Raw genomic sequence first — 23756 nt, 5'->3', positions numbered from 1 at the left:
CCGATCCCTGGCACAAGAGTTAGGGAAGCTCCCTTTACCATCTCCTTTCAAGGCAGTACTGAAATCGAAGACTAAGCAACCAATTGAGAAGAACCAATACAAGCTATTTAAATTAGAAATTAAAATGTATAATCATGTCTGGTCAACTATAATATATATATTGTATGTGCAAACCCCTAAAGACTCAGCAATAAGAAGTTATTAGAACTAGGCAGCAGGGAGACTCAGATTACCAAATCAATAGACATATAACAGGTACATTTCCATATACTAGCAATAAATAAGATAAAATTTAAATTAAGACATCAATTCTGTTTATAATAAAATAACAGTAATAAAATACTGACTATAAAATTAACTGGGAAGGTCGGGGCTTACACACTGAAAAAATTTAAAACACTGCTTAAGAAGTTAAAGAAGAGAAAAATAAGTACTAAGAACTAAATTTATGGATTAGGATAATTAGTACTGTTAAAATAAATACCCAAAGTCATCTAAAATGTAAAATATTCCCCATTAAAATATTTAATATTATTTCAAACCAAGTCTAAAATTCCTATGGAATCATAAAAACATTGCATAGACAAAGCAATTTTGAGTGACAGTAGAGGCAACCCCACTCCTTGGTTTAAATTAAACTACAAAACTCTGGTAAAAAAAAAAAAAACAGAATAATAATATCATAAAAAATAAAGATCCGGTAGAATAAGATAGCAAACCAGAAAATCGGTTTAAATCATTAAAAGATGTCATGTACTCTGAACAGTTCACTAAGGGTGACTGAAATAAGGGGTGGTGGGAACACCGACAGGGAAGACTAACGTGTGTGGAATAGCGCTCAGTTCCTTGACTGAAACACGTAGATTTAAACTCACATGTATGTACCATACGGATAAGTATTTCTATTAAGACAGATATCACACATCTGCATCTGGTAAGGCATGGTAATACAAATAGTGTGGGGGGCTATAACAATTCATCTAGTTATGGAATTTATAGGAGAGTAAAAAGGTTTTACATGCAAGAAATGTCTGACTGTAGAAAAAACTAGCAAATAACAAACATAGCAAACAACCTCAGCTTTGGAACAGGAAAGGGGAATCGGAGAAGTCTACTTCTCTCGCTGTTGAGTTGATAAACCACCATGGCCCAAACTGCCTTATGGGAGAAATAACTTATTTTTGCTAATGGTTCAAGAAGAATAAGAGTATAACATGGTGAAGGCGTGGCAGAAGGTGACAGCCATGAAGGAAGAGCAAGGAAACTCACGCCTGCAACGTCTAAGCCAAAGGGGGGGAGAGAGGGGAAGAGAGGAAGAGAGAGAGAGAGGAGGGAAGGAGGGAGGGAGGGAGGGAGGGAGGGAGGGAGGGAGGGAGGGAGAGGGAGAGGGAGAGGGAGAGGGAGAGGGAGAGGGAGAGGGAGAGGGAGAGGGAGAGGGAGAGAGAGAGAGAGAGAGAGAGAGAGAGAGAGGAGGGAGGGAGAGAGAGAGAAGAGGAGGGAGGGAGGGAAGGAGAGAGAGAGAGAGAGAGAGAGAGGAGGGAGGGAGAGACAGACAGACAGACAGACAGAGACAGAGAGACAGAACTGAACCTGAAACAATGCTAGAAATTCTCAGAGCCTGCCCCACTGACCTACTTCCTACAAGAAGGGTGCATCTACCCATAACCTTCCCCAAAAGCACCACCAATGGGCAACCAACCGTGCAGATACCAGAGTCTATGTGGGCTATTTCTCATCTAAACCACCATAACAAGTTATCTTCCTATTTTCCTGATAAAGAAATGTGCTTTGGAAATAGGGATATGTTGAATTCCAAGTAAAGGAGAAAGTCTCCATAGGACAGAAGAGCAAATAAGGGGTACAAAGGATCAAGGAAAATTACAAAACTACGCTTTATTGTAGCTCACAATATTTGCGTAAAATGAAAGTCACTTGCACATTTTAAAAGCCGCAGACCTATGGGGGGGGGGTGTACTACTGACCAATGTGTGGACTGTGAGAATTGTTCTCACCATTGTTTTCTCCTACCTTTCTCCAGTTTGAGAAAATGGGAAAGTCATGGTACCAACATCCTTAAAATATCCTAGCAGAACGGAGGTCACTAAGAGTAAGACGGGTTGTACCCGAAACTCCAACTACAAGAGCAAAAGTAAGTCTGGTTAATACTGACAGTAGGACTGAAGGCAGTGAACGTCTTCCTTGACAGCCGCACTGGTGCTGTCGGCCCTGGCACTGTTTGTGACTGGACAGTCCACATGCCAGCGTTAGTAACGTCCCATTCTCAAACTCCACTGCGGCAGCCTTATTCTGACTCTTGCCCTGTGACACTAGAGTGTGAAGCCAGCAGAGATGCAGGTGAGGGCAGCAACTAAACAGCATCGCACAGGCATTTCAGGTCCCGTCTTCATCCGAGGCTCATTCGGAAAAAGCGTCTCCCCCATTCAACCTGTAAGCAATTGGTAAAAGGAAGGCAGAGCGGGCAGTGGGCACATGCCTTGTATTCGTGAGACTATTTGGTAGCAGAATGCGCCCTGCTCGGCTCACTTTCTTTATAAAACCTTGAACGATAGAATAGCTAGCTGTACATTACAACACTAAACTCAAAACTTAACTCTTTAGCAGTGAATGGAAAAATAGCAGTTTATTCCAAAGATTAAGGGCAACAATTTAACCTGTCTTTCTGACTCAACTCCTACATTTTTGTTAGGGCACTGAAAACTTAGAAATTGTAGATTGGCCTGCCTGTCGCTGAGCCATGAATTTCAGAACCGAACCCGATGGGGCGTTCGGGTTTCATGAAAAGATATGTTTACAGAGTAAGTCTGTGACTGTTGACCCTGCACGAAACTCTCCCATCTCTGTGTAGGGCTTCCTGTCGACAAGTTTCAGAGAGCCAAAAGTGGTGTCGCAGAGGTCAGAGGTGATGGGTTGGGACAGCTGTGGTCCTTAAGGGTGACCACAGCCTGCCAGCGAGATGAAGACCAGTAGGGAATCTAACCACTCTTCTCGGACCCTTGGGAGAAAGATCTGCACAAAAGGCATTTCGAGTAAATGCTAGAAGGGGAGTTTTATTCACTTTGACTTTATTTAAAACCCTAACTTTGGCCACACCTTTGCTTTGGCTTTGAAATTTGGGAAAGAGAAACCTTAAGATAAAAGTACACCTTGGGTTTTTGCAGCAACAGCACAGGGCTGTCCTGAGAGCAAGTTCACAAGGAGAGGTGGTGGGTGGCCCACTGTGCAGGGAGTGGGGGCTGCCGGCAGCAGCCTGGCTCCCAGCAGCCTGCACTCTGTTGAACATTGATAGGCAATGCTTATCTTTGCATCTGGTGGAAATGTTACTGTGCTGATAGCTACCACCTGGTTTAAAATTCTAGCCTTAGTATTTATTTAAAAATAATTTATTTAAAAACAGTTTCAAAAGAAGAAAAGAAAAAAAAACATACACCCAGATTTTCATTTGCAATATAAAATTAACTTCTGAATTTACTGCTTAGTTTTGTCTGTGGTCTTCATCTGCCAAGGTCACTGTAAGTTTGAAAAGCCAAACTCTTGTAATTTGCTCAGTTAACGACTAGAACAGAACATTATTACTTTTAATCCATGATCTTTGTATTTTTAAATGTGTTCTATTTAAATTTTGTCTCTTTCCCTCCCTCCCACTCCTACCGGTGTGTGTATGTGTGTGTGTGTGTGTGTCTGTGTGTCTGTGTGTCTCTGTGTGTGTATTGTGTGTGTGTGGTGTGTATCATCTGTATGTGTATATGTGTGTGTGTTTGTGTGTGTGTCTGAGTGTCTCTGTGTGTGTGTGTCTGTGTGGTGTGTGTGTGTGTGTGTGTGTGTGTGTGTGTGCATGGATTAGAACACATGCCAGAGCACACATGGAGGTAAGAGGAAAACTTTTTAAATTCATTTTCTCCTTCCACCTTTAAGTAGGTGCCAGGAATCAACTCTGGTGACCATGTTTTCTCAGGGTGAGGCTTCACCTGTTGAGCCAGCTCACTGGCCCGATCTTTGAAACTTTAATGAATGAATTGTTTACCAATCTATCTATCCATCTATATATTTATGTGCCTGAGTGTACGCTGCATATTCCCACGGATCACAGAGTTTGATGAGTCCTCTTGAAGGTGGGGTTACAGGTAGTTCTGAATCTTTCAACAAGCGTTCTGGGAACCAAACACTGATCCTTTACAGGAGCAGAAAGTGCTTTTAACAGCTGAGCCATCTTCCGAGCCCTATTTTTCCAGTTTCATTACACTTTGAGAATGCAGTAAAAATAGCTTCAGTTAAAATGATGTTTGAAGACACCAGCTTTAGCTGCCAACACTTCCATTCCTTATTAGAAGGGACATATTTCTCTTTGAAAAAAACCACACAAAATAATACTGTAAAATGAAGACACAACTGAGTTTATCTCTTCCTGTGACACACATATTTACAGTGAGTTTGTGCCTACTTAAACTATACTAAGAACATAGTTGGTCCCATAACTGCTCATAAATTGCACAATACACCAAAGTTGTAGATCAAAAGCAAAATCTTCAGCCAGTGGCTAAAGAATGAGATGTTGTTACCGGGCATATAAAAGACCACAAAGTATTAAGCGTGAGGCAGTCAGATGCAAATACATAAAGAGACCTAATAAGTTAGGCATTCTCACCAAAAAGGTTTATAGGGTCCAAAGGGACTCTTCTGTCTTTAAACTGGGCATTGTGATGAGAGACAAGTGGGTTCGTTTTGCAGATGCATAAACCTTCACTTTCTGGGAGAAGCCAAAGCTAGTCACACTTGATATAAGAAAGATTTAAAACAGCAATTTCTGGATAATACTGTATACCATGTTTCATGTATACAATATTTTAATTTTTAAGTAGTGCGAATTTGCTAGAGATATATTGTATATTTGGCAAGAGAAAATAAAACAATTAAGTCTTAGGATTGATTTTAGTTGCTACTAAGAAGAGAATAAATGTTGTTATTGTGTTGGCTTTAGTAATAAGGAACATGTAAGGTTTGGGGTCTTTTGTTTTGTTTTTTGGTTTTGGGGGGTTTTGGGGGGTTTGTGTTTTTGTGTTTTGGCTTGGTTTGGTTTTTTTTTTTTTTTTTTTTTTTTGGTTTTTTTTTTTTGGTTTTTTGCTTTGTTTTGTTTTGTTTTGCCTATTCCTGCCCCTGAGGTATTTACTAAGTTATGTGTTTAGCCCCGTTTAAACTGATCAGTCTGGACACAAGATTAGAACATTCCCCTGCCTTTATGTTACCAACCCTTTTTGACTCTGAGAATTATGTCAGATTTTCTTTTCCTCAAGATATAACAGGAGTTGAGTTTACAAAACTCAAAATGAATCCAATAAAAATAAGATGAAAACAGAGGAGCTGTCCTCGTGCGTCCTGCCGTCCTCTTCCCAGCCTATTTTTTTTCCTTTCGTGGTAAAGCTGTTGCTTTGAGGTTTCTAAAATGCCTTCCCAGCTACTATTTACATTCCAAATACCTTATCATAGGGAAGCTTTAATTCCCCATTGACACAGCTTTGAATGATGTGTCTTCGTGAACCATCCAAGCAGAATATTCTGGAGTCACAAGTAGCTGACGCCATTCCTTGTATACACGGTGGAAAGAAGAAATAGTCCTCACTATACCCAGGGATTCTACTGCTGCTGGAATAATACATGCAACCCAAGTACTGGGGTTAGAATACTTTCATGCATAGGAGATGTCCAACAACAGGAGATTTCTAGCATCGTAAAAGGAAAGTTGTCCAGAGAGATGGCTCCGCAGGTTAAGGCTCTTCCTTGACAAACCTAGAGAGCAGAGTTCAACACCCTGGACTCCATGGGAAGAGCAAACATGGAAAAAACAAACTAACTTAAGATTGCCTGCTAACCTCCACACAGACTCTGTGGCACAAGTCCTCACATAAGCACATTTTACATGCAGATGTGTGAGTGTGTGCGTGGACACACACACTAATTTGAAAGGGGGTGGTAGTGAAATACGTGAGAGTCCCACAAAGAAGTTTTTTCTAGGAAGAAAGTCTACTTTTGACCAGCAGAAGGGATTTTGGTTCTAAGAGTAAATATAAAGTAAGAGGTTCTATCCAGAAAATCAAAATGCCACGGTTTCAGTAGTTCCCAGTGAGTCCACTGGGCCAGTCTGTCTCATTCTGGGATGTGTGTGAGGAGCAGAAGAACCATTTCAGAAGCAGGAGAATCATGGTCAAAGCTTCTTGGACCAATTTCCCTCCAAAACAGCTGGGCCCAAACACAGAGAGTCAATCACTATGGAAAGCTTTCTGCTCAAGTCTTCGGTAAGAAAGAGGCTAAGGGTTCGTTTGCTATAGAGGGATGAGGGTGTGGTCCTCCCCTCTCCCTAAGGCCAAGGCCAGCCTTCAGGAACTCCCGCATCTGCTTTACCTTCTCTAGAAGAGGCTGTCAGTCACACTCTCCCCACAGTTGTTTCGATGGCCTTCAAGAAGATGCAAAACACGAGTGCACTTTCTGTTTTTATTCAATTATGAATTTGTTCACCAACATAAAACCTTCAGTCACATTTTTTGTTCTTTTTATAAATGTAAATAGAAATTCCTGTACATGTGAGTCTGTAGCATTTGAACGTTGAAAAAGCATCTCAAAACATGCACCATAAATTTGATTTTCCCCCAAACTTCCTCTGAATGCCATCTTTTCCGTGTGGAAAGATGGTTCCCAGACCTCTGGGTCCATCTCAAAGAGGCCTCCTTGATAATCAGCTGACCCTCATGGTGGCTGTCATTCCCCAGTAATTCTCACAGGACTTCCAGGTACATCTTGAGTCCATTTCCACCAAGACTTCCGGTGAGGTCATCACTGCAGACAAATGTCCTCAAGCCCCCCCCGGCATCACTGCTTCCTCTAGGACCTGTTTGCTGTTTGTCGTTCAAATGATGCTTAGAAGATATTGATCATGGCTTAGCATTGTTTGCTTCAGAATCTAGCGATTTACATGGCCTACAAATCCCCCCACAAACCTTCTCCTGACCCTCCTCACTCCTCTCCACTCTGTACTATATCCCTTGCTGTTCATTTTGTTGCAGTAACGATGGACGTGTTGTGCTTATGATGCTCCAGGATCCTTGCTTCCTTTCAACCCATTCATCTACGGGAACAGAAAACAATGGCGGGTCCAAGCCAACTGGATCCAGCTAGCGGGCTTTATCTTTCTGACTCTGAGCACTGTTTTCTCCAGCTTGATTCTCTAATGTTGCAGCTGGTACCTATTTTATCACCAGTGCCAAGGACTTCTTGACAGTTTTCATCCTTCTTTGGCCCTACAGGAACAGTGGGCATTCTTGAGCAGCTCCACTATGGGTTTTAAAGGAATCTGATGGCTGTGGGGGGATAGATAACCACACTACTGGCAAGGCAAGGTTTTATTTCTAATTCTGCCACTTTCTCAATGAGCAACCTTGAGGGAGTACTTGAACCCTCTTAGACTTAGTCTAGAATGAAATGTTAACATGAGAGTGTACTGTGCATGAAGTACTTAACATAGTGCCTGGGACACATAGTGTATAGGAATATTGTCTATAATTATTATTTTACAGAAGAAGCCACAATAGAAAAAGCAACACCGTGTATAATGACATAAAATTGAAATTATTGTTTAAAAACTAAAAACAATCCTTTCGATGCACTCAAACCATTTTTAAGCAATTTTCTTTGATTACACTTTGTGCTTGAACTGTGGGTTAAGTACAACTTGATCTCAGAAAAAAAACAGCTAAAACTAGTGGAGGCCAAACCAGGCAAATTGTCCCCAGGCTGTAATTGTGATGAATTTATTATGTGTTCTGAGTGATACATTGACCCAAATTCACTCAAATCATTCTAATTATGCTGTTGTTTATTACTATGACAAATATTTTGACCGAGGGATTGATACTAAAAACAAGCAGAGGTTTTGTGAACTTGCTGCAAATTTTAAAAGTGTGTGGGTTGTGTTTTGAACAGCTCCAATAATAGTAGGATCATTTTTAAGCCCTGAGACATTCATGGGTAGACAGTTATTTTTATTTTTAAAAGAATGCATCTTGTAATTGGATAAAGATATTTTAGGGATTTGTTTCTTATAATGAGCAGAGGCAGTGTGAGCCATCTAAAGACAGAGGGAAGCAGTGTGCACCTACAGGGCCCCATCAGCCTTCAGAGAATGGGGAACAGCCTTCCAAAGACAGATAGCAAACTATTGGTACATAGAAAGGATGGAAGGGGGTCTGAGGAGAGGGAGCTCAGAAGGTGCCTGCTGATGCTGCTTCAAGGTAGTCGCTATGTGAACAGAAGATAAGCATCTCTCAGACATTTGGTCCCATAAGTAATAACCAAAACAAACAAAAAAATGATGATCTAAAATAAATTTCCCCGAGACCCCCTAAAGGTAGGCAGGAGAAAATGTTGAGAACCTTCTTGCCGTCCACCATGGAGTGAGGAGTACCAGCTAAAGTTTGTAAGGGACTGAAATGCTCCGTTTTCAGAGCTTTCCCTAAATCACCAAATGTTCCTCAGAGTAGTCAAGATAAGGGCCTGACTTGAGCTCCTGTGCTGACGGTGTGGATGCAGTCCTGGGTGCAGAGTGGTCCCTTTAGTTCTGAGTCCAGGAAATGTGCTTCAGCGATAACCTTCCTGCTTTAAAGGTAACGACCGCCTTCTGTTTTCCTCCCATAGCTCTTGTTGCAATTAGTCTTCCATATGTGCTTAACAGGGGTTTCCCAGGCTAAAAGCCAACATCCCAGATACCAGGGAGGAAGGAAACAAGGCTAAAACATGCATACATATCCTTGGCTCCACCCCAAACCTATGAACCCCTGATCATGTTCAGCCCCTTCTTGAATTTGTGAACTGCTGTGTTTTCATTGCGTTTTGATCTTTTTTTATAAACAGGCCTAAGGACTTGAAATCTCAGGACAGTAGAATATAACAGATAGGTGTGGATTCATGTTTTAAGCCCTTAGAAAGGCTAAACAGAGTCGCAGGCATATAAAACTTGACCAGTAACATCTCCTAAGCAGAATTAATTAATGGGTGGCAAAATTCTGACACAGCACTGACCAGTGTCCTACCTCCCACACTCCACAGCTAACCTTTCTAGATAAGAGTGTTAGGAACACGGAGACGTAACTGGGGACAACTACTTTGCAGGAATGTTCCAGGGTCCCAGTTGGCTAGAAAGGAGGAAGGCATACTCCCTTTAGACTTACAATGTGAAGGGCACCGAAATTCTCCCTTAAGCATGGAGCTGCAAAAGGGAACAGTGCAGCTTGCCAGGAAAGGGTATTAAGTTCCAGATTTGATCAGTTGACCCAAGCTTTCTTATTTGACCCCAGAGGAATTGATCAACTACTTAGTGGCCCCTTTCATTAACTCCTACATCCTACTGGAGTTTTTTTTTTCTACAGCCTGATTTTTAAAAAAAATAATTTAAACTAAGAATTTTTTCAGTTACCATAAGTGCCCTCATATTTGCACTGTAAGTAGGTAGGACAGGACTGCTTAATTGGAACATGCTTCAGTGTGCACCTGGTTTGTTCTTTAAAATGCTAGAACAAACTCAGTAACTAATCTTACATTTATGTACTTCTTGGTAGATATTTTTAAGAATGTTCATTAAAAGCACAGATACTGTCTTAAAATACAGACATGGAAAAGCAGTAAATATAGCTGAGCCCAGATAGAGAACTGGTCCTATCTAGTTGTCCTCCCCATCTCCTGTCCCTTTCCTCTTTCCCCTCAGCTGCCCCCACTGGCTTACCTGGTGATATGAAAAAAAATCCTGTTCTCTGCCAAAAGGAACCTACTGTGTAATACAGTAATGTCTTTTCTGCAGTGACAAAATGAAGGGTGTAACTATCTCACCTTCTGCACTCTGGGGCCACACTCTGACTACTGGATTTTTAAAATGTAGTGTCTTGGTAAGTTCCAGGATGTTCTTCTCTTTAGTTTTCTTTCTATACAGTGAAGCATGAGTAAATCACAAATAGCTCCAGGATACTCCTGCCCCGCTGTATTAGCAGGATACTGTTGACTTAATAGATCAGGGAGACTGACACTGGGAGATGCAGGTATTCAAATGCATGAAGACTATAGGGCAGCTGTCTGGTCCATGTGGATGTCAGCTCTACCTGATCATCTTTGCGAAGACAGAGAAAAAGTACATCTGTCCAATCACTGTAAGCCCACTGTGTATCTGAGGCTGTATTAATCTGCTCTGGCAAACATACTGCTCTTTGCATGGCAAAATTCTTCTACCAAATAATCTGCCTACTTACTAGAATCTGTGATCATGTGTGCTTTCCCAGAGCATTATCAAAGGCAATGACAATCTTTGGTAACTATGTCTTGGCTCCACATGGTTCAAAGCCATCCTATATCCTAAGTACATAATTCTAGTGTTTTTTCTTCCCTTTGATTCTGGCACCAGGTTTCTTATTCTTCACCATTTGTACCATTAACATAGGTAACACACATCTCTGTTCTTCTTTTTTTTTGTAGTTATTTTCTAAATCCTTTATTTACATTCCAAATGCTTTCCCCTTTCCCGGTTCCCCCCTCCCCATATGTCCCATAGGCCCTCTTCTCTCCACCCATTCTCCAATCACCCCCTCCCTTTTTTCTGTCCTGGTACTCCCCTATAATGCTGGATCAAGCCTATCCAGGATCGGGCCCTCTCCTTACTTCTTCATGGGAGTCATTTGATATGCTAACTGTCTCTTGGGTATTCAGGGCTTTTGGACTAATTAATATCCACTTATTAGTGAATGCATTCCATGTGTATTCTTTTGTGATTGGGTTACCTCACTTAGGATGATATTTTCCAGTTCCAACCATTTGCTTAAAAATTTCATGAATTCATTTTTTTTTTAATTGCTGAGTAGTATTCCATTGTGTAAATATACCACATTTTCTGTATCCATTCCTCCATTGAGGGACATCTGGGTTCTTTCCAACTTCTGGCTATTATAAATAAGGCTGCAATGAACATAATGGAGCATGTTTCCTTATTGCATGCAGGGGAATCCTCTGGGTATATGCTCAGGAGTGGAATAGTCCGGTCCTCGAGAAGTGTCACGCCCAGTTTTCTGAGGAACCGCCAGACTGATTTCCATAGTGGTTGTACCATCTTACAGCCCCACCAGCAGTGGAGGAGTGTTCCTCTTTCCCCACATCCCTGCCAACACCTGCTGTCTCCTGAGCTTTTAACCTTAGCCATTCTGACTGGTGTGAGGTGAAATCTCAGGGTTGTTTTGATTTGCATTTCCCTAATAACTAATGATGTTGAGCATTTCTTAAGGTGCTTCTCGGCCATCTGAATTTCTTCAGACGAAAATTCTTTGTTTAGGTCTGTACCACATTTTTAATGGGGTTATTTGGTTCCTTGGGGTCTAACTTCTTGAGTTCTTTGTATATATTGGATATTAGCCCTCTATCGGATGTAGGGTTGGTAAATATCTTTTCCCAATTTGTTGGTTGCCGTTTTGTCCTTTTGATAGTGTCCTTTGCCTTACAGAAACTTTATAATTTTATGAGGTCCCATTTGTCAATTCTTGATCTTAGAGCATAAGCTATTGATGTTCTATTCTGGAACTTTTCCCCTGTGTCCATGTCCTCAGGGGTCTTCCCCAGTTTCTTTTCTATTAGTTTCAGTGTGTCTGGTTTTATGTGGAGGTTCTTGATCCACTTGGAGTTGAGCTTAGTACAAGGAGATAAGAATGGATCGATTCACAGTCTTCTGCATGCTGACTTCCACTTGGACCAGCACCATTTGTTGAAAAGGCTATCTTTTTTCCACTGGATATTTTCAGCTCCTTTGTCAAAGATCAAGTGATCATAGGTGTGTGGATGCATTTTTGGGTCTTCAATTCTATTCCATTGGTCCACTTGCCTGTCATTATGCCAATACCACTCAGTTTTTAACACTATTACTCTGTAGACAAGCTTTCTCTGTCTGATCCTGAATTTATCTTTGTATCAAAATTTTAGCTTTGCTATGCTCAGTTACATCCCAGCAGCCCCCTCCTAAACACATTCCAAACAGTCTTCTACTGCCTCTACTCACAGACGAATCTCTGCAGTGACCAGTCTCTGGGTGAGGTCCAACTATTGGGTGTCAACCATCTTCGTTGCCCTAATGAAACATCTGATGCAAACAACCTCTTGTCCTTCTAAATATAATTTATCAATTTGTTTTTGTTTTAGTCCCATATGCTGGCTTACAGTTGGTGTTTTGTGTGAATTGGTTCCCTTCTCCGTGGACTGTGGGTTTCTTTGTCTCTACATTTGTTTTCTACATCTTGTTCATAAATGCAGTCTCATGAGTTCAATGCTGACTATATGCCAATTTCCATCTACAGGCCAGTACTGTCATTAAAATTCCAGATCTATACATCAAGTTGCTATGACCTATATCTAAAAGGATGCTTGCTATTGGTCTAAAATGCAACAACAAAAACCTGGTTCTTCCAAAAGATCCTTGGATCTCATTTGTAAGCTTCTACACATACACATTAAATAAGTAAATACTTTTAAAAATTCCATCTTGAAATGATATTGACAAATACCAGGATTTGAAAATATTTTTTAAGTGTAAGTGTATGTGTGTGTTACAAGAAGAAAACCACAAAGAAAGAAATGAATACAGGTACCACTGAACAAATGGCCCATTCAGCCATGAGGAGACAAAAATTCAAGAGAGATAATTTTGTAACTGTATAGTGGATAAAACATAAAAAGTCAGACAACATTGAAAGATAGCAAAAGTAGTAATTGCTTCTATTTGGGAGATCAATCTACGTGGCCGAGTGAATACGTGAGGTGTGCAGCTCCTTGCTCTGCAGCCCTGTGAAACACATCCTCTTGCCTTTGTGCCTCAGGAAGTCAAGGAAAAACCCTGCTACAAATAGCCGCTGATGACAGAACAGGAATTTTGAACTGAAGAAAATTAATAATCGGAGACATTTTGACATGCAATAGAAAACATGCAGAAGAGGTGGAATACATTTTGTCAAGATAAGCAAAATTGAGGAGTTGCAAATGCAACGTGTTAGGAATGTCATTAATTATGGAGAAATATGAAGATATTGTCTATGGGGAAAAATCCCAAAGGGGGAAATCTGTGCTTCAGAAGAAAAGGTTTATCAACAAAACAATGCCATGGAAGTTGCCTTTGTGAGTCCTGGGAAGATGCAGAAGAACACCTGCAGGAGACCTCACAAGCATGCTGCTTGGGGAGGGGCCCAAGTTAAGCTAAAGGAAGAAGGGATGGTTCCCATGCCTTCTTATGTGCAACATCTCAGCCCATGTGCTTAACATTTTTGGTTATAAAGGTGAAGTTTCCATAATTTAGTACGCAAAACCATGCTTCCATCTTCACCAGTTCCTTGAGTAACAATCTCAAACTCATGCTGGCCTATGACCTCCTGACAGCCAGGCATGTGTGTGGTCCCCAGGTCACTAACACATGTTAATCTGTAGAGGAAGGTGTGGTCTTATCCCTCTCTTTTACTTGAATCGGAGGGTGCCATAAAACAAACCAAAAGCCATGTTGAGAAAAATAAGAAGAATTTCATTTTTCTTCTTGGATTTTCAATGTGTTTTCTTTATTATGTATTATACCTGGGAGAACTCTAGCGTGCTGGGAGGGAAGAACAGAAAGAAGAAAGGCAGATGGACCTGGACAAGCCCATTAAATGTGTGCACTGAGGTCACCACTTAGCAGGGCTCTCACCTTTGAAAGAAAGCTAAAACAAAGTAGTAGCATCAATTGCTAGTGTCGAAATGAAAAGGGACACATTCCAGTGGGTGAGAGCACTGCTCTGTAGGAGCCTGGCTCCCACTTCACTCAGGCCTCTGTTGACTCAACCACGATATACGAACCAGGACCCTCTTCTGCCTTCTCCTTCACTTGCAATTGACACTCTGGAATACTGTTAAATGAGCACACACACACACATTGACTTTAAATGCAGAGTAAAATATATTAACTATACATTAAAGCTTCTTGGGATGTTTTTAAGAATGGGCTTGACTTACATTTCTTTGTTGAAGATTAAATAAACATATTTTTTAGCTAATGTGACTAAGACCATTGTAGACCCGCTTTTATCTTCTTTGTCATCTGTCTCACTCTTCTTGGAGAATCTGCTGATGTCAGTGCAGCGGTGCCTTCATCTCATGCAGCAAATGTTGGGATGAAAACAAATACCTGGAAAGGAGGAGAGTGGTTAATTATAGCTTTAGTTTGAAAATGAATCATCTCTAATTTTCACAAGTGATATTATTTTAAAAGATAAAATATTCTCAAATTTATCTTGAGACTTGTACCACTTGGTCATGACAGAGGCCAACAGTACACATTGCAGAAAAGAAAGCATCTTAAACAAATAGTTCTGATTAACTGGAGAACCACATGGAGAAGAATACAGCAGGATCCTTACCTCTGACCCTATCAAAAACTGACTTCCTAATGAATCAAGGGTCTCAACAGAGGCCTAAACCTTGAATCTGATAGAGGGCGAGGAACTCATTAGCACAGTAAAGAACTTCTGAACAGGTGACATATATCCTAGGCACTAATATCAACAATTAATAAATGGGACTTCATAAATTAAAAGCTTTGATATAGCAATGAATACCATTATCAAGTGAAGAGGCGGCTTTCAGAATAAAAAACTTGTACCAGCTACACATCCAACAAAGGTTAATGTCTAGAATATGCAAGATTTCAACAAATAAACATTAAGAAAGTAATCCCTTCAGAAAATAGCACATGGGATTAAACAGAAAGTCCTACAAAGAATAAATACACATGGCTGAGAGAAATTTTTTTAAATGTTCATTCTCCTTATGTATCAGGAAATTCAAGTTGAAACAACTTTAAAATTTGATCCTATCCCAGATAGAAAGGCTGAGAAAAAATTAAAAACAGGATGACAAATGCTGGCATAGGAAGGGGAGAAAGTATGTAGTGATTCTGGGAATGAAAACTAGCACATGAGAATCTGTTGGTTACCCACAATGCCAGAAAAAGAAGTACCCTATACTGCTCTTGGGTATATACCCAAAGCATCCTACAGCTTACTATAGACCTTACTATATACACTACCTTATTATAGACCTACCAGTTCTTCTATGGCCATTACTGTTCTATTTGCAATGGCCAGTAAATGGAAACAACCTAAATGTCCATAAACAGATTAATATATAATGAAAATGTTATATATTTACACAATAGAATATTATTCAGCTGTTAATGGATATGTAATTATGAAATTTGCAGGTAAATAGATGGAGTTAGAAATAATCCAGACCCAGAAAAAAAAAACATGAGAAACATGCTTTCTATGATCTCCAGATGTTGTCTTTGAATCTTTGAATATACTGGTTCTATTTATAGTACCCACTGAGGTCAAGTGTAAGTAAGGGGTTTTGGGGATGGAGGTTTCAGAGTTGATGAGATAGAACACAATGATATAAAGGGACAACACATAACAATGGGGCATGAAGGATTACATGCAATGGGGGATAGAAGGGAGAGGTATAAGAAGATATACTGGAAGGGATAACTAGCACTAAAGATGTTTCCAAAAAAGTTATATGTGAGGATGGAGAGATGACTTAGCAGTTAAGAGTACTATCTGCTTTCCAAGAATAAAGCTTCAATTTCCAAAACTTCCATGATAGCTTACAACTGTCTGTAACATCAGCTCCAAGAATGCCTCCACTGACATTGGGCTGGATACAAAAATATCATGCATACAAAGCACCCATACACATAAAAATATTTTAAAAAAATGTAGAATTCTACTATTATAAAAAACTGCCTTTAGTCATTTCTCTAATTCCTTCACTAGGGACCCCACACTCAGTGCAATGGTTGACTGCAAGCATCCGACTCTGTATTTGTAAGGCTCTGGAAGAGCCTCTCAGGAGACAGCTATATCAATGCCATGAGAAGAACAATATCAACCAACCAGACCCCTCAGAGCTCCCAGGGACTAAGTCACCAACCAAGGAGTACACATGGCTCTAGCTGCATATGTAGAGGATAGCCATGTCAGACATCAATGGGAAGAGAGGTCCTTGGTCCTGTGAAGGTTTGATAGAGGCCCCAGTGTAAGGGAATCGAGGGAGGGGAGGTTGGAGTGGGTTGGTGCTTGAAGGAACACCCTCATGGAAGCAGGGGGAAAGAGAGATAGGAGAAGGGGTTTCTGGGAGAGAGGGAAACTGGGTAAAGGAATAACACTTGAAATGTAAATAAATTAAAATATTAAAAAAACCTGCCTAATACACACACATACAAACACACGCACACAAACACACACACACACACACACACACACAAATAGAAATAAAGTTTGCCTGTAATAGGACAAAAATGTACACACCATAAACTAACAAATAAAAACCCAGTGTTATAAATGGGTAACTTCGTTAGACCTGTTGACCAATGAGTTCAAACATCACAGGATATTGCTGTTGCTCTAGATTACCCTGCAAGACTTGACAATAAGACCCTGTTGGTGAAACAACACATAAGAGAACCATAGGACCTGAGGAAATCAAATGAATACTGCCCAGAAAGTTTCATCCTTAGTGGCTAACTTTCTTAGTGTTGGAAGGGGCTGGGAAGAAAAGAATTATCAGTATAACTCATTTATGAACCCACAATCTACAATAAGGCCTCTTCCACAAGTTGAAACCCATGTTTCATACTATTATCAGGATCAAGAACCTCTGGCTAAACAAGTCATAGGCTGAAGGGGGAGCATATCCTGATAAATGGGCACAGTGTTAAACCATCTCCAGGAAGACAAAATGAAACAAAGAAGTGGAAGCCATAGAAAGCAAACAGCAAAATGATCGCTAAACATAACTGTAGTAATAACTACACTAAGTTTAAAGGGTCTAAATACTAAAATTTATGGGCAGGGATTAAGTGTTTCAAATAGCAACATTCAACTATATACTTCCCATACAATAGCTACTCAAAATGGAAAAACACGACTATATTAAAAAGTAAACTGCATCCCTACATCCTTTAACTAGGCTCTCCACTTCCTGAGAGCTGTTGCACTTATGAGTTCATTAATAAATTGGTTGATGATGTTTAAAAAAAAAAAGTAAACTGACCTTAGAGCATAAGCTATTGGTGTTCTGTTCAGGAACTTTCCTCCTGTAACGATGTCCTCAAGGGTCTTCCCCAGTTTCTGTTCTATTAGCTTCAGAGTGTCTGGCTTTATGTGGAGGTCCTTGATCCATTTGGAGTTGAGCTTAGTACAAGGAGACAAGGATGGATCAATTTCATTCTTCTGCATGCTGACCTCCAGTTGAACCAGCACCATTTGTTGAAAAGGCTATCTTTTTTCCATTGGATGTTTTCAGCCCCTTTGTCGAAGATCAAGTGGCCATAGGTGTGTGGGTTCATTTCTGGATCTTCAATCCTATTCCATTGATCCGCCTGCCTGTCACTGTACCAATACCATGCAGTTTTTAACACTATTGCTCTGTAGTATTGCTTGAGGTCAGGGATACTGATGCCTCCAGAATTTCTTTTGTTGTTGAGAATAGTTTTAGCTATCCTGGGTTTTTTGTTATTCCAGATGAACTTGAGGATTGCTCTTTCTAACTCTGTGAAGAATTGAGTTGGGATTTGACCTCATAAAATTACAAAGTTTCTATAAAGCAAAAGACACCATCAAAAGGGCAAATCGGCAACGAATAAATTGGGAAAAGATCTTCACCAGTCCTACATCAGATAGAGGGCTAATATCCAATATATATAAAGAACTCAAGAAGTTAGACCCCAGAAAACCAAATAACCCTATTAAAAAATGGAGTACAGAGTTAAACAAAGAATTTTCACCTGAAGAACTTCGGATGGCAGAGAAGCATCTTAAAAAATGGTCAACTTCATTAGTCATTAGGGAAATGCAAATCAAAACAACCCTGAGATTTCACCTTACACCAGTCAGAATGGCTAAGATTAAAAATTCAGGAGACAGCAGATGTTGGCAAGGATGTGGAGAAAGAGGAACACTCCTCCACTGCTGGTGGGGTTGCAAATTGATACAACCACTCTGGAAATCAGTCTGGCGGTTCCTCTGAAAACTCGGTACCTCACTTCCAGAAGATCCTGCTATACCACTCCTGGGCATATACCCAGAAGATTCCCCAGCATGTAATAAGGATACATGTTCCACTATGTTCATAGCAGCCCTATTTATAATTGCCAGAAGCTGGAAAGAACCCAGGTATCCCTCAACAGAAGAGTGGATGCAAAAAATGTGGTATATATACACAATGGTATATGATTCAGCCATTAGAAACAATGAATTCATGAAATTCTTAGGCAAATGGGTGGAGCTGGAGAACATCATACTAAGTGAAGTAACCCAGACTCAAAAGATGAATCATGGTATGCACTCACTAATAAGTGGATATTAACCTAGAAAACTGGAATACCAAAAACATAATCCACACATCAAATAAGGTACAAGAAGAACGGAGGAGTGGCCCCTTGTTCTGGAAAGACTCAGTGAAGCAGTGTAGGGCAAAACCAGAACAGGGAAGTGGGAAGGGTTGGATGGAAAAACAGGGGGAGGGAAGGGGGCTGATGGGACTTTTGGAGATTGGGGGTATAGAGAAGGGGAAATCATTTGAGATGTAAATAAAAAATATATCGAATAAAAAAAAAGTAAACTGACGGACAATGTAGCTTGTTAATGCTAGTCCAAAAATACCTGGAGTGTCTGTGTTAATATCAAAGAAAGAGAACTTCACAGCCCAGAATATTGCCTGGAATAAATGGTATTATTTCAGAAGAGGTTAATGTGAAATGAGAGAAATGTGTGAAATGTTATCTACCTAAGTGTAGTCTTCCGAAGTACATAAATAAAATGCATTATGCAATGTATGAGAAAACAATTATACTAAAAAATTACAACACTCTTTTCTCTATAATTGATAAGACGGAGACAGGTTAGTTAAGGTGTAGAATGCTTGAACAACTGCATCTATCAACTTGATCTAGATGATATTTATAGAGCACTCTACACAAAAATTTTTAAAATATAGACTGATTTCCAGTATATACAAAGTATTTACTGGAAAGACTATATTTTGACCCCAAAAAAACTTAACAAATGTAGGAGAATCTAAATCAAATAAGTTACTCTCTAAATACTGTAAAATAAACTGAAAAATCAATCATAAAAATATATCTATAAATATCTATTCTGAGAATAGTATACTTCTAAATAAGCAACAAATAAAATAATAAAGCAAAAAGGAAACAAAGTGGAATAAATTCAAGAGATTAAATTAGTATTTGTGTGGAAATTTGTAGATGTAAACATATGTGTTTTAAAAATATACATATAAAACCAATGACCTAGGAAATAAGGAAATAATTAGGATAATTTTAATAATTATATGATAATTATTTATTAAATTACATATAATTATTCACAGTGTAATTAATTTAATTATATGTTTCACATATAAGTATACAATCATAATACAGCATAATTGTATTAATTTAATATACTTAAGCTAATTATATGTACTTGGCAATTATAAATTCAGGCTAAAAAGTTAATGATATAGTAAACATAATCTTCTTTATTTATAGAGAAAAATCAGTAAATTTTTAAAATTACTTCTTTAAGATCAGTAATGCTGATAAGCTAATGTGCCAGAAAACAGAAGTTATAAATATAAACTATCACATCAGGAGTGGAAATGAGATTCCTAGAATCCAGGTTATAACTCCTGAACTTCTTAAATTTGTATTTCAAAACTCTCCCATGGACTGGGGAGATGGCTCATGTGTGAGAGCACTTACCATACAAGCACGAGCAGGTAAGTGTGGGTCCCTAGTGCCTATGTAAAAGCTACAAATGGCCACACACACCTGTGACCCCAGTGCTGGGGCGAAGGGATGGGAGAGAAAGATAGCTAGGGCATTACTGCCATTCTCCTAACTAAAGAGGCAAGCTGCAAAATTGTCTGAAGACCTTATCTCAAGGAGATAGAGTAGAGGGTGATGCCCAGTGTCCTCCATTGGCATACAACATGCACACACATAGGAGCATATACCTCATATATAAATACTACATCACACACACACACAAATACTAATAGTACTAATCCCATACAAACTCCTATAACCTTCAGACATATTTTCAAGTCAATCACAAAGGAGAAAATTACCTGGGTGACTGAATTTGTCAGTTTCCTATTACTATAATAAAATACTTGAGATAACCAACTTATCAAAAGAACATGTCTATTTTGGCCCATGACTTTGCAATTTTCAATCCTATATTAAAAAGCTCCTTTTCTTTGGCCCTCTGGTAAGGACAATATGCCATGACAGAAATGCACAGCAGATGAAATCACTTAGATCATCAACCAGAAAACATCAAAAGAAAGAGACCTGGCTCCTGCATCCAAGACACATTCTCAGTAACTGAGGGGTCTTGTGCTAGGACCTATCTTCTGAGGGACCCATCACCTCCCAATGAGTGCCAGCTTGGGAACCAAACCATTAACATATGGACCTTTGGGAAGCATTCAACATTAAACTAAAGCATTCTGTTCTTTGCCTTCAAAGGGTCATGTCTTCTCACAATGAAAAAATTGCAAATTTTCTTCTGCAAGTGTTCTTGAAAATTTTTATATCAGTATGTGCTCTGAAAAACAAGTCAACTTCAACTGTGAATCTCTAAAAAGAAAAAAAGCTACAATTTCCCAAGGTACAGTGAAAGGACATGTATAGGAACAGAGGAAGAATCAGGAAACAGTAAGAGCAGCCCAAAACAACACACAAGCTCAGAAAATACTAAATCCTTTAGCACCATGGCTGGTACTGTGCTGGGATGCAGTCTCCTGAGGTTACCAGCAGGCCACCACTAATAGGACATTCTGCACATCTCAGCCCAGGAAGCCACTCTCTTGATCTGGCTTTGTGCCTTGCCTCTTGTTAGGGCTACACGCTTCGGTCAAGTCTACCTCCTGATTCTTCAGCTTCAAGCTCTCAGATCAGTTCCCCACCACACTGCCAGGGCTAATTGCAGTTCCCCACCACTACACTGCCTAGCCATGTGCTATTTTCTGACATCCTGAGGGAAGCTGTTGTGACTCCCTAACGCACACATTCTGTGTGCTTGCAAAACTAACATGGTATTTATGATATCAAATCTGCCACTTCTGAAACTGTATGTCAGTTTTCTTGAAGCACAGCTTCAGCCTTTGAAAACTTCATCAGTTGAATGAATGAGGAAGTATATCAAGGGTGTTCTACAGGCAATATCAACTCCAAAATGAGACACAAATAACAGCAAGCCAAAACTACTAATTTTTATTGTCTATGAAGGTAGAAACAAAATTCCAAATGAAAATTTACCACATGTAATCCAGAAATAGATGAAAACCAGAAGAACTCATGTTCAAGTAGGACCTAGCCTAAGGATGAAAAATCTGTCCAACATTTCGCACTCAAACAATGTGTATTTGATGGATTGTATTTGTGATTCTACTTAGCTTTCTGATTTTACTAATATTTCTACATCTATGTGTTTCTTGAAAATATATTGATATATACATAGCATTATTATAATTTTTAAATAGCAATAACGGTGATATTTTTTTTAAAAAAATGTGATTTGCCTGCTCAATACTTGATAAAGAAAACTAAATGAAAAGAAAAAATCATTCACAAAGTCTAAAATTTTTTTGTCAAAAGTAAGTTCACAGGCTGGTGAGATGGCTCAGCAGTTAAGAGCACTGAGTGCTCTTCCAAAGGTCCTGAGTTCAAATCCCAGCAACCACATGGTGACTCACAGCCATCCGTAATGAGATCTGAAACCCTGTTCTGGTGTGTCTGAAGACAGCTACAGTGTACTTACATATAACAAATAAATAAATCTTTAAAAAAATGGTAAGTTCACAAACAAGAAATACAGAGTCTTCTGCAATTTCATAAAGAACCACAAACACCTATGTAAAATAGCATACTGAATGACAAAAGATTGAATTATTTTCCATTTATATCAGAAAATGTAATTTCTTTAATCACTTGTTCAGAATTCTAATAGTGGTTCTTAGCAACTCACTATGGTGACAGAAAATCAACATACATGGATGCAAAAGAACTGTTGTCTATTGATCAATAAATAACTGCTTATGCATACATTTTGAAAAATATAAACTTTTATGGGAATTAAGGATATTTTTAACAAATTTCCAGATTAAAATGTCAATAAAAACATCAATATTTCTACTTACATGCAATGAACACTTGACTTTGAAGTCTGTACATATCATTTGTAAGTACAACAAAAGATGATCCAAAAAAAAAGGAAAAAAGGTGTTTGTAATAATTGTGTAATGGCATAGTTGTTCAAAGTCCCTGCAGTTAAAAATTACAAAACACTCAGAAATAAGTCAGAGAAGTTCAAAATGAGTGTGGGAATACAGTGTTCTCAAACCATTTAACCCAATAAATAACATCATTAGCATGCAATTCCCAGAAGAATCAATAAATTAAATCAATTAATTAAACATATATTTAATATATGTCCCATGTATTCCTGCTGGCTTCAAAGTTTCTGTTTATCTAAGGATGAATCTTGCCTCTGCTTTCTAAGTGCTGAGATTACAATATTCATATGCCATTATGCCTAATTTATTTGTCCTGGCCATCAAACCAGGGCTTCATGCATGCCAAGCATGTGTATTACCAACTGAAGGACAACATTGTCTTAGTTAGGGATTTACTGCTTAGAATAGACACCATGACCAAGTCTAGCCTTATAAAGGACATTTAATTGGGGTAGAGGTTCAGTCCATTATCATCAAGGCAGCAACATGGCAGCACCGAGGCAGGCATACTGCAGGAGGAGCTGAGAGTTCTGCATCTTCATCTGAAGGCTGCTAGCAGAGTACTGGCTTCCAGGTAGCTAGGATGAGGGTCTTAAAGCACACAACCACAGTGACACACCTACTCCAACAAGGCTACACCTTCTAATAGTGCCATTCCCTGGGCCGAGCATATACAAACCATCACAAGCACCAACCCCTAATTAAATTATTTTTCTCTCTCTTTAAAGTTTATAAAATTTATGTATTTTGATTGGAAGAGAATTTCTTGTATCTATAATATTTTGATCATATCAAACTCATTCCTTCATCTCTGATTTCTCCCCTACCCTTCTCACCACTATATCCTCCCAATGTTTCTTCAATTTCATATTTTTCGTGGCTCACTGAGCCCCTTGTGCTGCTGTTATACGAATGGGTGTTGGATCATCTACTAGATCATGAGTAAGATCTCATGAAATCCATCCCTTCAGAACATGACTCCCAGAAGGAAGTCAACTAATGCCAATAACTCCTTAGATAGGAGTGAGACTTCAAGACCACTTCTGCACAAACACTTTTATGCAAGGATTTCGTTTGGTCTTGTGCGGGTCTGTACTTGATGTCATAGCTGCTCTGAGTTCATATGTGCCCCTGTTATGTCCAAAAAACAATATTTTGCCATAGAGATCCACTGCCTTTGACTTTTATAGTTTTTCCATCGCCACTCTACAATAATATATGAGCCTTGGGAAGAGGGATTGTGTCAGTTACATTTCTACTGCTGTGATAAAGACCAGGACCAAAATTAACATGTGGTGGGAAAGGTTTGTTTCTGTTATACCCAGCATATACCCAGAAGATGC

The sequence above is a fragment of the Apodemus sylvaticus genome, chromosome 12 (genome assembly GCF_947179515.1).
Source record: "Apodemus sylvaticus chromosome 12, mApoSyl1.1, whole genome shotgun sequence".
In the NCBI taxonomy this organism is placed as follows: Eukaryota; Metazoa; Chordata; class Mammalia; order Rodentia; family Muridae; genus Apodemus; species Apodemus sylvaticus.
The sequence above is the reverse complement of the archived record's forward strand: the minus strand, read 5'-3'. Positions refer to the sequence as shown.